Source organism: Narcine bancroftii, chromosome 6 (genome assembly GCF_036971445.1).
Source record: "Narcine bancroftii isolate sNarBan1 chromosome 6, sNarBan1.hap1, whole genome shotgun sequence".
NCBI lineage: Eukaryota > Metazoa > Chordata > Chondrichthyes > Torpediniformes > Narcinidae > Narcine > Narcine bancroftii.
In genome coordinates, this window is record NC_091474.1 from 80,478,346 (window position 1) to 80,494,202 (window position 15,857).

General features: G+C 45.1%; 1 long non-coding RNA gene across 1 annotated transcript; it reads right to left on the minus strand.

Annotated features, from left to right (window-relative positions):
- Positions 1 to 3,033: 3,033 nt before the first annotated feature.
- LOC138737541 (uncharacterized) lies at positions 3,034 to 15,315 on the minus strand. Its single transcript, XR_011341008.1, has 3 exons — positions 15,065 to 15,315; positions 5,791 to 5,979; positions 3,034 to 4,911 (listed from the first exon to the last, which is right to left on the minus strand). It is a non-coding gene; the product is annotated as an uncharacterized lncRNA (long non-coding RNA).
- Between the last annotated feature and the right edge of the window lie 542 nt (positions 15,316 to 15,857).

A 15,857-nucleotide genomic window follows, 5' to 3' on the forward strand; every position in this document is an offset into this window, starting at 1 on the left:
CTCTCTCTCAGCCAGGCGCACTGCTTCTGGAGACAGAGTGCTTCGTGTGATACTATCTGTGATGAGGTGCTTGCTGAATTGAATCTGATCTTAAATGGTATTCCTAATACTGAACATACAACTTTTATTATTGTGCATGAGAGTGTCTAATGATGAGTTTTCATTCTCTGTAATATCTGCTGATCTGTAATGTTAGGTAGTTTTACAAATCAGCTGCTGTCAATGCCCATGGCAGAGTCTTGCAATTTGTTCTCCTTCATAAAGTGGATTCAGTCTACTCTGTGCTCCCTTTCCCTGAATGTTATCGCAACGGGCTTCACCCTGCCTGCAGTTAACAGCAGATTGTGCTTCTTGCTTTCTCCACTAACGTGGAGGAAGAGCTGCTCCTGCTCCAGCCTGTGGCTTCTGAGTTTCAGACGAGGAGAGTGTGGGACCTGCAGACTCTTCCACTGAGGTTGCAGATGGGTCGTGTGGGTGGGTTGCTTGCAAAGTGTGCACTCCTCCCCATACATCTGCAGGTTCTCTCTGTGTGTTCCCAACTTAGGCTTTCCGTGCCATCTTGAACGTTCCCTCTCCATTTTGAGCAGTCAGAGGTTCCCAGGAGTTGGCGGGTATGTGGGGTATCTACAAGATGTTTTGTGCACATCTTGGAATCGTACATTAATTCGCTGATTTCCCTAATATCCTGAAATCAGTCAGTTGTTGTCCTGAATATAATCAGTCATGAGCTTCCATAGCTCATCTGGGTGGAGAATTTCCCAACTCCTGGTAAAATAGTTATCCCACTATTTTAAGATAATATCATAGGTTCTCAAACAGGTGAATTCTCTTCCCTCCATTTATTACCCCAAGCCCATGGAAATGTGGTTTCAATGAAACCACATCCAATACTTCTGAACAGACAAAGCCTATCAAGTCAGGTTTATTGTCCTCTGATTGTACAAGTACAACCCAATAAAATGGCGATCTCCAGTCCTTGGCGCAAAACTCCCAGATGCACAACCAGACATAACGCACATACAGACAAACAATACATACAGAAGGCAAGTATTCATATGTACAAATAAATAAATATTGTTTCATGAATATGAGAATCTCGGGTGGTCAGTGTGAGCAGTTCCTTTAGTCGTTCAACATTCTCACTGCCCGTGGGTTGAGGCTGTTCCTCGGCCTGGCGGTGCTGGCCCTGATACTCTGTATCTCTCCCCTCTTCCTCTCCTACATCATCTTTTTGTCCTTTCTCTTTACAATTTTAATTTTCTCCAAATTGTCCTCAACTATTTAGGTTAAAGGCTATTCCAACCTTAACACTATTTACCACCCTGAAGAAACCATCCCCTCCTCATTCATATCCAAGGGCACTGCTTTGGAAGGTTATTCTGTGGCCACAGCAAAAGGTTTACTTACCTCACAATGTCTTTATTTGATCAGTAATAAAGCATTGACTCTACTGTCTATTTCAACAGATAAAGGGGCCCCTTTTTATATTACGTACCTCTTCTTGGGCAGAATGCAGCTGATAGACTAACTCGCCTGTCAGTCACACATGGCTTGACCGGGATGAACTTTATCCAGGTATCCAACAGAAGTTTCCATCTCCTTCATGTATTTTTTAAAGTGTGGACATCCAGCACTGTAACAGGCCCTTCTGGCCCAAGAGCCTGTGCCACCCAATTACACCCAGTTAACCTACATCCTCTCTACTACACTTTGAACGGTGCGAGGAAACCGGAGAATCCAGAGGAAGCCCACGCAGACGTGGGGAGAACATACAAACTCCTTACAGAGAGCGCCAGATTCGAACCTGGGTTGCTGGCTCTCTAACAGAGTTGTGCTAACTGTGTCACCCGTGGAAAGAAATTTTAGTGGCAAGAAATGATCTTGCTTCTCTCTTCTTGGGGTTGGTTTCCTCCAGTTCGCTATAACTTTTTAAATATTTGTTGACTGATTGATGCATTGGACTGATCGAGGAGGCACTGCTGAATGAGAAGACTTTGGGTTCTACTACCCCTAAATCTTTGGATGACATAGTTGTGGTGATATATTTCCTCCATTGTATATAGTTATCATTAGGTTAAATGTATATATGGAGCATGGATGACTCATACCCTATGACTCCTCCCCTGTAGTCCTGGGCCATAAAGGTTGAGCCACCTTTCCCTTGCCACCATTCCTATTCTGGGATTTAGGCCAGCAAGGTTCTCCTGTGTACTAAAGCCTATCGTTCCCTCAGCTTGTCTTTGAGGTTACTGGTAATGCCCTACAACAGTGACATATTTGCTATTGTTGCTCTGTGCACTGATAAGAGGAAGAATATTGGATCAGGGCAGTGGGAGATCTCCCTACTCACATCTAAATCTGAGATCTGATAACCCATCCAACAGTGATATTTTACTTTTCTCAGTCTAAGTAAAGACCTGAATCAAATATAAAGATGGAAAAAAAGGTAGTTGGGCACACATAAGGTTTTGCATAAAATATCACCATCCTCTGGACTTTGTTGTGGAATCTTTTGCAGATCTTCTACACTGCAACTGTCAACCATTTGCTTTTATTGTTAAGCCCTCTGCACTTTCAGCTGGTAACGAAAGATACCATGACTCCGTGTTGTGCAATGTCTTGTACACTGACCGACAATTAATCAGTCACTAGTTATAATTACATTGCTGTATGTGGGGGCTTGCAGAGAACAAACCATTGGCTGTGTGAGAACAGTTAGCACATCAGGTTAGGCCAATGGTGTCCAGAATTTCAACTCTTTCCTTGAATTTCTCCAGCAGAAGTGATTCTAGGAATATTTAGTTTGTAAAACTGAGGTTTTTTTTGTAAACGACACCATGAGTCCCCATTCCCCTTTTCATTCCCTTGCTGACATATCTCTCCATGGTCTCATGCACTGCAAGACTGAGACCACCCACAATTGGAGGACCAGCACCTCGTATATTGAAGTTCCAGTTAACGAAGAAACCGAAGGCTGTGTAGTTAACCAGAAATCATGGCTTTTATTAGTAGAAACTTAGTAATACAATAATGAATGATAATGGGTGCATACACAGTTATACCCAAGGGGAGTGTCTTTAGTGGTAGAGATAATACACGTCCAATGTCAGGAGAGCAGACTTAGCACAGCGAAAGACTGACAGCAAGACACAGATTCATCACAGTCTCCCCCCGGCAGAAGTTGGGTTAATATTAAACGAACAGTTTCTAAGGTAACAATGAAGTGAACAAGCAATTCTACTGTAAGCATAACATATAATGGTCGAATAAATGGCACTGAGAATTTACTGACATAGCCAAAACAAGGCTAGCAACTATCAGCGCAATCAGAATATAATGAGATGTTGATGAATAGTGGAGCCTCTTGGGTTGTTTTCGAATGTGAGAAGACCTCCCTATCGGAGCAGATGGTGGTTTTGCAGGAGTGACAACCTTGGGAACTGGTGGTGTTGATACAGTTCCCTGGTCTGTAGTGTGAGATGGCAGGACTTCTGGACCTGCTCCAGAATCACTTGCATGAGGCTGTGGGGCCTCAGCATGGTGATCTGAATGCTTACTTGGGGTCACAGGCTAGGGTGGCACATCCAAACTATCAGGATCACTCTGAGTGGGGGGCATGCGGAAGGGGTGAGCCAGGTGGGGCTAGGTCTCTTAGGGGTACTGTGTCCATGCTCCTGTCTGGAAATTTCATGTGGGCATAATTGGGATTAGTGTGCAGTAGTTGAACTGGACTAGAGGGTCCATTTTGGACATCTGAGCGTTTCTCTTCAGCAGTACTGTTCCAGGTTCAGATAGACAGGCTGGCCAGTCCATCACAGTCCCTGATTTCCAAGGAAAAGTAAACATACATTCATGAGGGGTTTGATTTGTTGCTGCACATAATAGGGACTGAATAGAATGTGCTGCCTCAGGCAGCACCTCCTGTCGCCGAGTAACAAGGTAACCATGTGTCTTTAACGCGAGGTTGACACCCTTCCAGACTGTGGCGTTAGCCCTTTTGACCTGCCCATTGCCCTTGGGGTTGTAGCTCGTGGTGTGGCTGGTGGCTATCCCCTTGCGTAACAGAGCTTGGCGCAGCTCTGCATGAATGATAATGGGCGCGTACACAGTTATACCCAAGGGGAGTGTCTTTAGAGATAGAGATAATACACATCCAATGTCAAGAGAGCAGACTAAGCACAGCGAAAGACTGACAGCATCACACAGATACCCACTGGGCAACCTCCAACAGGATGGCCTTAACATCATCTTCGCCAGTTTTCGTAAGGCCCCCCTTCCAATCTATCCCTATGTCTCCTCTCTCTGGTCTCCCTTCCCTCTGTCCCCTTCTCTCCAGATCTGCATTCACAGAGCCAAGCACTCCTCCTCCTCCTCCAATCAAATCTCCCCTTTCCTCGCTCCTGCCCTCATCTCCATGTAAAATGTTGGTCTGCATTTCCTCTCCCTTCCCTTTCTTTCCTCCTCCCTTGCCTTTTAATTCAGGGACCTGCCTTGAAGAAGGACTCAGGTCGAAAACATCAGTTAAATATCTTGACCTTCGAAGGATTCTGCGAGACTTACTGAGTTGCTCCAGCATTTCACTGTTTTTGTTTGTGTTTATTAAAACCATTTGTCTGGATTTTATTTCTCCGTTTTCGCTTTTCCAGTGCCACCAATGTTATTAAATGAGATCCCTGCAAATGAAGAACTCTGTGTGCTGCAATGTGAAGCTGTGACGAGATGGAACCACTTAGTAAAACTGCTGTCCTGAGAGTAGTGGATGTGAAATGACTTTGTTCCATATTAGAAGGGCTGGCAGCACTTTTTTTTATTAGGCAGAAGCTAACGTCAGTTAGGCATTAACACCAACCTACGCCACCTTTAACACATTCCCAGGCACTTCATAGCAGTATAATCCGAAAGAAATGGAGACTGTGGAAATAAAAGAGAGATCATGAATGCTGGAATTAAGATGTGTGTTTTAACTGGCCTTAAAGGAGCAGAGAGCGAGTGAAACAGAGAGGTTTAGTGAGCAGATTTCACAGCTTAGAGCCTTCTCAGCTCTTGGCATACCCCTCAATGATGAGAAGTGATTGTTATCGTAACAACACTTGAATGTATGCACACATCAGGTAAAAGCAACTGTCACGATCTCACATTGAAAACGTGGATCTCTGGGCAAGAAGTCATTTTTCTTGTGTATACTCATCCACCAGAGGGCATTACTATATTTAAAAAAAAATTAAATTTAGACATATAGCACGGTAACAGGCCCTTTCGGCCCATGAGCCGATGCCACCCATTTAACCCACACCCCACTTGGCTTTGAACGGTGGGAGGAAACTAAAACCCCTGGTGGAAACCCTTGTGGTCATGAGGAGAATGTATGAACTCCATACAAACAGTGCTGGATTCAAAGCCCGGTCATTGATGCTGTAAAGTGTTGCACTAAAAGTGCATCCCGACTAACAATAAGATTCTTTAACTTTTAAAAATTTTTAAATTTTTCTTTCAGCATTGGTAGAAGCCAGTTCTGGCCATTCAGACCCGTGCCGCCCAATCACATGCAATTAACCTTTTGGAGGGTGGGATGAAACTGGAGCACCCAGGATCGACCCACACAAGTTATGGGGCAAATGTACAAACCTCTTGCAGATGGCGCGTGATTCAAACCCGGGTCGTTGGCGCTACAACAGTATCGCGCTAACCGCTCCGCCAATCACAACTCAACATTCTCCAGGATCTTAAAGACTCCTCCAATTGTTCTTCCCTTCCCTTTTTATTCAGGAAGTGCCTACAGCTTGCTCATACCTTGATGAAGAACTCAGGCCTGAAACGTTGGTTATATGTCTTCTGATGGACACTGTGAGACCAGCTGAGTTCCTCCAGCAATTCTGTTTTTACTGCCATCACAGTGTCTGTGGACTTTCATCCTTTGCTCTTTCTTATTTTCAATCTTTTTATTAATCATATAGGTAAACAACACAGGAGGAGGAGTACCTGATCAAAAAGGGGAAAAATCACTAGATGACATCATCTAATCGACCATATTACATTAAACCACAATTAACAAATATGTTTTCATTTCCTCATACTGAAGTCTTCAAAAAAAGAAAAATATTTTATTATAATCCATCTATTCTAAAGAAAAAAAAGACTGGGCACCTTATCCTGAGAATTTATTAATACAAATTAATCATCTGGTCTTCACCAATAAAGAGAAAAGAAATAAAATTAAATAAATTCTACTAACTAAGTCATGTGGAAATAAGGAAAAAAGGTCATCAAATCTCTTCAAATTTAACAGAAGTATCAAATGTTTGACTCCTAACTTTCCCTAAATTTAAACATGACATAATTTGAGAGAGCCACTGAGTCAAAGTAGGTGGATTAGAATCTTTCCATTTCAATAAGATCGCTCTTCTAGCCAACAATGTAGAAAAGGCTACAACCCGATGTGTGGAAGTGGGAACATTTCCCACTTCTGGAAGTATAATTCCAAAAAGAACAGTCAATGGGTTAGGTTGCAAACTGATACCCGGTTGAGCTGACAAAGTCTTAAAAATATCTCTTCAATACCTCTCCAACATGGGGCATGACCAAAACATACAAGTTAGAGAAGGCACCTCTGATTGACCTCTATCACAAATAGGACTATATCTTTCACTCTTAAAGAACATCTTTGTTGTCCAGTTAAAGGAGGTTACAGAGATAGCGAGGGATGTGAGCATAGAAAGGTGTATAAAACATGTTGCAGGCAGCCAATATTTCTCTGTGGAATACAGGGTGAATGGTAAAAAAAAAATGTATGTGTGTCATAGAACACAACACACTAAAGCCTTTTCAGTCTACAATGTTGTGTTGACCTATATAAACCAACTCATCAATCTGAACCTTCCCAACCTCACACCCATAGCTCTCACTTTTTCTTGCATCCATCTGCCTGTCTAATAGTCTTTTAAATATCGCTATTGTATCAGCCTCAATTGCTACTTTCACCCTGGTAAAAAGCAACTGGCTGTCCACCTGATCTATGCTTATAATAATCTTGTAGACCTCTATTAAGTTACCTCTCATTCATCTTCACTCCAAAGAGAAAAGCCCAAGCTCTGTGAACCTTGTCTCACCAGACACGTTCTCCAATCCATGCATCATTCTGGTAAGACTCCCTGCATCTTCTCCAGCTTCTACATCTTTCCTGGAATGAGGTGACCAGAAGTGAACACAATAGTCCAAGTGTGGTCTAACCAGAGTTTTATAGACCTGCAGCATTACCTCACGGCTCTTGAACTCAATCCACCAACTATGAAGGCCAACTGCCCTATCAAGCTGAGCAGCAACTGTGAGCGATGCATGGATTTGGACCCCAAAGTCCCTCTGTGCTTCCACACTGTGGGGGAGCACAGTTGGCGCAACACCATTTCAGCACCAGTAATCAGGACCAGACCAGGTTTTGAATCCCGTGCTGTCTTTAAGGAGTTTGTACTCTCTCCCCATGTCTGCATGGGATTCTCCTGGGGGCTCTGGTTTCCTCCCACCATTTGAAAAATAACAGTGGTGCAGGTTAATTGGGAGTAAAATGGGCTCCACCGACTCATGGGCCAAAATGACCTGTTACCATGCTGTATGTCTAAAATCTTGCCTTTAGCCATGTACTCTGCCTTTAGGTTTGACTTTCCAAAACGCTTATCTGGATTGTACTCTATCTGCCACAGTAGAATACCAGATTTGCTCAGGTTTTTAGAGAGGAAAGTGAGAGACCAGCCAGAATAGGTAAACCTGGAAAAAGAAAATGCAGGAGACAAAATGCTATCACCAGCTGGCCTAAGGTAGAGATGCAAGACTTGAATTTCTTTACCGATAACCATCATTCTTATGGGGATCCCAAAGAGTTTCACAAATGAAGTTTCTTTGTTGCAATAAAGGAAATAGAGCAGTGGTTCTCAACCTTTTTTCCCCCCACTCACATACCATCTTAATTGATCCCTTACTAAGCACAGAGCACCTATGGCATCCTGTGCTTAGTAAGAGATTAATTAAGGTGGTCTCTGAGTGGGGGAAAGAAAAGGTTGAGAACCACTGAAATTGAGGTTCTCATAAACAGCAAATCATAAAATCTGTCTTTTTTATTTGAACACTGTTGATTTCAGGATAAAGAAAATTATCTGAGGTCTCTGTGAACAATTGCCAATGGCTCTTTTGTGTCAACCTGAACCTCTGCTGAATCAAGCAGCAAGAGTGGAGGACTCCTTTGGGGCAACCCTGGTCTATCAATCTTGAGGTGCCAAGTGATCCTTAAAGCTCCCACAAGACCATTCACAGTAACGTGGGAAGAGCGGCTTGCAAGTCTATTGTGTTCCATTCTATGATATCCAATCTCACTGCAGCTACCATTGATGTGTGGGGACGAATGCAAGATGAAACCCAGGTGACCAGCTTCATCAGATAAAGATACATAAGTGATGTTTCGGGCTTGAGCCCTTCATCAAAGTATGAGCAAGTGTAGGCAGGCATCTGAATACGATGGTGGGAGGGGGAGGAATGCAGACCCACAGCCGAGAGTTGGATAAGGGATGGAGGACACGCAGCTAACGTGGGGAGGGGGGGATGACTCTTTGAATATAGAGAGAAGGGGTGGAGAGGTGAAGGAAAGGAGTCAGAAGGATGGGGAAGAGAGGGAGAATGGGGAGTGGTCAAGCAGAAACTGAAGTCAATATTAATGCCATCTGTTTGGAGAGGGCCCAGCCGGAATATTAGGCTTTCGTTTGGCAATAAATAGACCTTCATCAGAGGAGAGAAAGGTTTAAAACAATGAGATCTTTGAACAAGCAATGAGAAGCCAGAGGAACTCAGTGGGTCAGACAGCACCCTTGGAGAGAAATGGTCTATCAACAATGGCAATGTGACTCTGCTACCGCATGACAATCAAAATCAGAATTTATTGTCATGAACAAGTCATGAAATTCGGTGTTTTGTGGCAACATAATAGTCAATGGTGGATTAACCATTAGGCTGAATAGGCTGAAGCCTAGGGGCCCGGAGGGTAAGGGGACCATGAGGTGCCGGAGATATTTCAGTGCTTTTGCACACAGTATATTGTGTTGACCATGTCCATGATTGCAGACACTGTGATTGTGCTGTAGCAGGTCACACACCATCTATATGAAGTGAAGGGTAGCCTGGTCTCAGTTTATCATTTCACACTTGCTGCACGGGTAAAATAGTGACTGTGGGCCAGAGTCGGCATCACACCGCTGCTGTGGTGACAAGTGAGGTGGTTTCTTGGAGCTGGCGGTGGCGGCATGAAGATTTGCAGCGTGTGTGAGGAGGGGCTCTGAAACACCAATGTCCAGCCTGTCATCTGTGGTAGTAAGTGAACAATGAGAGGGGTTCATGTCCAGCAGCTGATACTGCTAAATGTGAGGCCAGTAGTGATTGGTGCCAGGCCATTGCTGGGGAGTGATGATCAATGGGGGTAGCCTGGGACACAACGGAGAGGAGGGGGTGGTCCAGGCCTGTGGTGGGGGGGGGGGTCTTATTAATGCTACTGATCTTAGTGCAAACATTCATATAAATATGTTAAAAGTAATTGTGCATGAAAAGTAAGGGAGTGTCTTTGGTTCACTGATCATTCAGGAATCTGAAGGCAGCGGGGAAGAAGCTGTCCTTGTTCCACTGAGTGCTCGTCTTTAGGCTCCTGGACCTTTTCCCTGATGGTAGCAGAGTGAAGAGGGCATGGGCTGGGTGATGGAGGTCTTTGAGGATAGAGGCTGCTTTTTTAAGATACCGCCTCATATAGATGTCCTCGATGGAGTGAAGTCTGATGCCTCTGATGTCACAGGCCGAGTTAACAAGTCACAAGTCCTGAGATTTGACCAGAGAGCGATGCAACCGGCCAGAATGCTCTCCATGGTACCCCTGCAGAGGTTTTTGAGAGTCTTCACCCACATACCAAACTTCCTCAGGCACCTCACAAAGTACAGCCGCTGCCAAGCCTTCCTCATGATTGCATCAACATGGAGGCTCCAGGACAGATCTTTGGAGAAGTTAATACACAGGAATTTAAAGTTCTTGACCCTCTCCACTACTGACCCTACGATGAGGACTGGGTCGTGTTCCCCTGACTTCCTTCTGGTCCACAATCATCTACTTAGTTTTGCTAACGTTGAGTAAGCTTGTTGTCATTACACCACTCAACTAGTTCTTCTATCTCCCTCCTGAATACTTCCTCATTATCGTTTGTGATTCTGCAAACAACTGTGGTGTCATCGTCAAACTTGCAGATAGCATTGGAACACAGTCTCGAGTAGAGCAGTGGGCTAAGCACACATCCTTGGGGTGTGCCTGTGTTGATGATCAGTGAGGAGACGTTGTTTCCAATTTGTACTGACTGTGGTCTTCCGATGAGAAGGTAGAGGATACAGTTGCAGAGGGGGGTACAGAGACTAGAGTTTATAGTTCTTGACAAGCACTGAGGGAATAATGGCATTGAAGGTTGAGATGTAGTCGATGAAGAGCAGTCGTATGTATGAGTTGCTGTTTTCGAGGTGATTCAGAGCCAACTATGTTATATCTGCTGTGGAGCGACAATGAGGGTGTGATCTTGCATTGATGGGGATGACAAGCGTTCAGAAGAATTGGCTGGGTTGGAGAAGAACCGATGAGATTGAAGGAGATTTAACTAAGGTGTAACCCCAACCAACCAATTTTCCCCTGCAACCGCTGCAATCGTGTCTGCCTGTCCCGCATCGGACTTGTCAGCCACAAACGAGCCTGCAGCCGACGTGGACTTTTTACCCCCTCCATAAATCTTCGTCCGCGAAGCCAAGCCAAAGAAGAACAACTCCTCAGATGAATCAGCCGATGCCTACAAATAACAAGATCCAGGCAATGGGAAATGTCTGTTTCAATTAAGGGTCTCGAAACGTTGTCTGACTACTTCTAGCCATGATCTTGCCTGACTCCCTCAGTTTCTTCAGCTTCTCTTTGTTCATGCAGACTATTTCATCACCTGATAAATGGCAAGTAACAATCACACTGCCAGCATGCACGTTGAGTGAAAGGGAGAAATGGAATTCATCCAATAATCCTTTCTCAAATGTCTTGGCCCCGAAGAGCTGAATGGCCTCCTCCTATGGGCACAGTCAATGGAGTTGCTGCCTCACAGCTCCAGTGAGATGGTATTAACTGAGTGTCCTCCCTGTGACTCTGGATACTCCAGTTCTCAATGGGGATCAGACTGAGGCACGTTTAAAATGGGCCATGGGCTGAAATCCTAAAATACTTTTGATGTTCTTTAGGAGGAGAGAAGAAACCAACTCAACTTGACTGCTTCACAGGGAAAGGGGCCTGTACACTTTGAGAATAATCTGAAGAGGGCAATAGCCAAAAAAAAAAGATTGAGAATGGCTGCATTTGCGCCTAATTCTCCTAATTGAGAGTTTGAGCATTTACTACCATGTGTTGGTAGTGCAGATGAAATTGTGGAAGAAATGGGGGTGGGGGGGGGGGGAATGGGATTGCTCAGAACCAGTGTGGACTCAAAAGGCCAAATGGCCTCCTTCTATGTCGTAAAGAAATGTGGAAGGTACAAATTTTCAATCATTCTGCAAACAATTTTGGTTTTGCATTTGTGAGCCAATCAGAAATGAGAAGCGTGGGGTTAATTAGTAATTCTTAATGTGGGACATAATTTGCCTATGGCTGTCAAGGTTTTAAACAAATCAAGGCACCTCCCTGGCCTCTGTCCTTCTGGAATTCACCTATTATTGTGTTGTTTAATTTTCTCCTTCACCAGTGCAAAGAAGCTGAGATTCTTCTGATGCCATTATTATTATGCTGTCGCCATGGCAACCCCTTTAGAGCAGCAGGGTTTATATCTCCCTATATTTTAATCATTTCCAAGATTTCACAGAGGCATAAGGGTTGGTGGGGGGGGGGGGGGGAGCGGAAAATCACATGAAACCAAATCCTCTGATGGGACTGAAGTTGAGATAATCATCGGAATTCTATTTGGGGAGAAGTGCATATCAACAAAGAGCATGAGAAACCAATTAGCAATAAGGCCCTGCAATGGTGATTAGCTTGGAAAAAAGAATATGATCAAGAGAACATCAAATGCTACATGTAAAGCAAAAGAAAAATATCCAGTCTTACCAACTGTTATATAGTCGGGATAATGTGAACTATTTTGTAACCGCATAAGAATACATCCTTCTCACTGTGGTAACAGTAGTGCCCCACTGTGTGGCATATGTATGAGCGTGTGCGAACAGTTTCCTTCGATGGGGAAAGGCATTGGTAAGTCTTTTCTGTAAATGAAATCTTGGATCTCTAAGTCATTTAAGAAGCCTCCCAAGTAACTCAAGAGACCAACTCTGGTCAGCCATTTTCCAGGACTATTTAATTTTTTTTAGAAATACAGCACGGTGTTGGTGTGTGTGGTAAATTCATCAAAATCAATTCATTGACGGAAAACCCACTGATGAAAAATTAATCGACCAAAAAAAAATCACTGACTAACGAATTGATTTTGGTGAATTCACAGTACACCTGGAGTGTGGTCAGGATTCATCACGTTGCTGATGGGAGTGATGAGAAGGAGGGAAGTGAGGTGCGGTAAACAGCCTTTTCTCAGCTTAAATCTTCGCCGACAGTCCGCGCCTGGTCCACCTGGTCCGGAGTTTAGAGCTCCGCACTCACCCCCAACAGGATTTAGGGTGGGGAGCAGATTCATCATTCAAACACCACCATCCAGAGCAGGAGAGTGGAGTCCCTCGGGATGTGTGCCAGCTCTGCCCGGTGTCCGGCGTACTCTCTCAGCACCACCTCTCCAGCGGGTGAAGCTGCCAGATTGATTCCCCACTTCGGGACCGAACACAAGATGGGGGAATGAAGGAAATCCTCCCTGAAACGGGGCAGTTGTCCAGTGACTGAATTCTGGTCTTCAGAAACATCTGCTCTCTGTTAAAACTGGGTTAGTGTTGGGGTAATTTTCAGAGAGAACTTCCCTCTTTTGGTAATAGAGATATTTAAAAGACTTTTAGACAGGCACATGGGTGTAAGAAAAATAGAGGGTTATGGATGAGAGGTTGGGAAGGTTAGGATTGCTGTGTAGGTTTATATGGGTCGGCAGGAAGGGCCTGTGATGTAATGTTCTTTGTTATTTCAAAAACACTTGGAGGGGCACAGGAGGTTCTTTGGGTTGTGGGGGGAGAGAAATCTCAATGTTCATGGACCTGGAAGATGGAGTAATGGTGGAAGTCAAAGGGTGGCATGGTTGGCATAGCATTTAGTGCAACGCCATTACAGTGCCAGCAACTGGGACCAAGGTTCGAATCCAACACTGTCCTGTAAGGAGTTGGTACGTTCTCCCTGGGGGCTCCGATTTCCTCCCACCCCAAACAGCTCTAGCAAAAACAAATCACATTTTCATGTTTCTGGTTTCTATTCAGCCCCTCCCCGACTCTCTCTTTCCCCATGCCTCCGTTGCCATTCCTCCAGCTCCCAACCCACTCAAAGTCATCCTTAACCCCGTCACTTCCCAGATTTGTTTCCCTTTCTGCCCTCGCACCCCTATCCACCTGAGACCGACATTTACAGTCCCTTCCATTCCCACAAGCCTGTGCCGTCCAATCGTACACAATTGATCTACCACTCCTGTTAGGTTTTGAACGGTGGGAGGAAAGAGGAGCCCCTGGAGGGAACCCAAGTGGACGCTGGGAGAACATACAAACAACATTCAAGTGCACCAGATTCGAATCCCTGTTGCTGGCGCTGTAAACACGTTGTGCTCACCATGCCCCTCTTACCTGTGGGTCTGTGCTCCCCCCACTGTTCTATTCAGCCGGCTGCCTGCATTTTACTCAAACCTACCCAAAATGTTGGTTACATCTCTTTGCTACACAGGGAACGCTGCTGAGTTTTCTTTTCCCCCACTCTTTTATGCAAACTTGCTTAGGTTAACTGATATTTTCATGCTTTTCACAATGGGATCTCACTGTGCATTTCGTGACTTTTGCTTTTTCTGCACCACACTCACTACACTGAAGAGAAAGTCCACTCTAAAGACATTGCTGAGCATTGGATTAAAGTGCTGAAGGGGTGGCTCGGTTAGTGTCACAGCTCGTGCAATGCTGTTACAGCACCAGCGACCAGGGATCAAATCCAACATTGACTGTAAGGAGTTTGTTTGTTCTTCCCATGTCTGCATGGGTTTCCTCCCACAGTTCCATAGGTCAATTGGGTGTAATTGGGCAGCATGGGCACGTGGGCGTGTTACTGTGCTATATGCCTGAATTTAAATTACATTTAGAATGCAAGCCTCCTTGTTTTAGCTGCAGTTTGGTGAAAATCACAGGTCATTTTAATATCAAAATGTCCAGCTCCTCTCACAAGATCCTGATGCAGATTGTCCGAATCTCTGTTGCGTTGAACACAGTCAGTGGGAGAAACCGCGGGAACATCAATGATTTCACAGAGCTGGGGATAAAAAGCACCGACCAGCCTGCCTCTGTCAACAAGTAAAACAGCTGCCTCTTTGTTACACTCACTGCATGTTGAAAACACATAATATTTTGCTCAACAACTGAACCCAAATAGAAGCAATGATTCACTGCCCTCCTCCTGACAAGAATAGTTTTCACAAAAAACAGTGTTTGCTTACAATAATCCCTGAAATAATGGAAATTTCTGGAATCTTCACAAGACTCAACTTCTTCCCCAGCTTTCTCCCCCTTTCCCTGCTCTCCCACTCCCCAGACCAGCCTACCCACCTCTCTCTTCTCGCTCCTCTCCCTGTTCTCTCTCAAATTTCCCCCTTTCGCCCCCCCCTCGCCCTTTTCGCTCCCCTCTCACCCTTTTCGCTCCCCTCTCACCCTTTTCGCTCCCCTTTCACCCTTTTCGATCCCCTCTTGCCCTTTTTAGCTCCCCTCTCGCCCTTTTCGCCCCCCTCTCACCCTTTTCGCCCCCCCTCACATCCTTTTCCCCCCCCTGCACCCTTTTCACCACCCCCTCGCCCTTTACCCTCCTCTTGCCCCCCTCCCCTCGCACCCCTCCATGTCCTGGAGAACCACTTCCAGTGTACCTGCTAGCTCAACTGATCTCCACAGATTGAGCTCTCCTTGCTCAAGGAGTCTCTGTCGGACGTAGTTCGACCTGATCCCTGCGACACAGGTGTCCCGGATCAGGTCTTCTGTGGCAGACACAACCTTGCATTCACAGGCCCATTATTTTCAAGTCACTAGGAGTTGTCTGATGTTGATAACATTGATTTTATGCAAGTACTGTTCTTTGACTAAATCCATGGCTTCCTGGTTCAATGTAGCGTCCCTGATCATGGAGTACACCAGGGTGCTGACGCAGATGAGCAGCACTTGCAGATTGTCAGTCTCCGATTGCACAATGGCAGAGGAGGCCTGCAGGAAAGCTTTAAAACAGTGTGTAGTGTAGATAAAAGCTCACACTTGAATGGAGGGAGAACTAACGCTTTTATTAGCTTACAACGCAGGTAGGGTTCATGAACAGGCTTCAGAGTGGTTCAGGGTTTAGGCGGGAAACCAAGTTTATACACAGGCCCCCGGGGGGAGGAGCTGGGAGGCAGGCCAGTCGTCAGTACAGCACACTTCTAGTGAATCCCTGTTCACTACACCGTGCAGCCAGAACTCAAAGCTCAGGCAATTGAGGATCGATTTCCAGCTTTTCTTGCTTGTGGATCTGCTCCATTGTGAAAAAAGAACTTTGTGAATAAAACTGATGCACCACCAATTACTCAAAAGACTATTCTAGAGAAACCAATAGGCTTTTATTCTCTGAAGAAAACAGGCACCTCTTCTGTGTTTGGTGGTCCTTCACTGAGGAAGGGGGCTGTGGAACAGTCA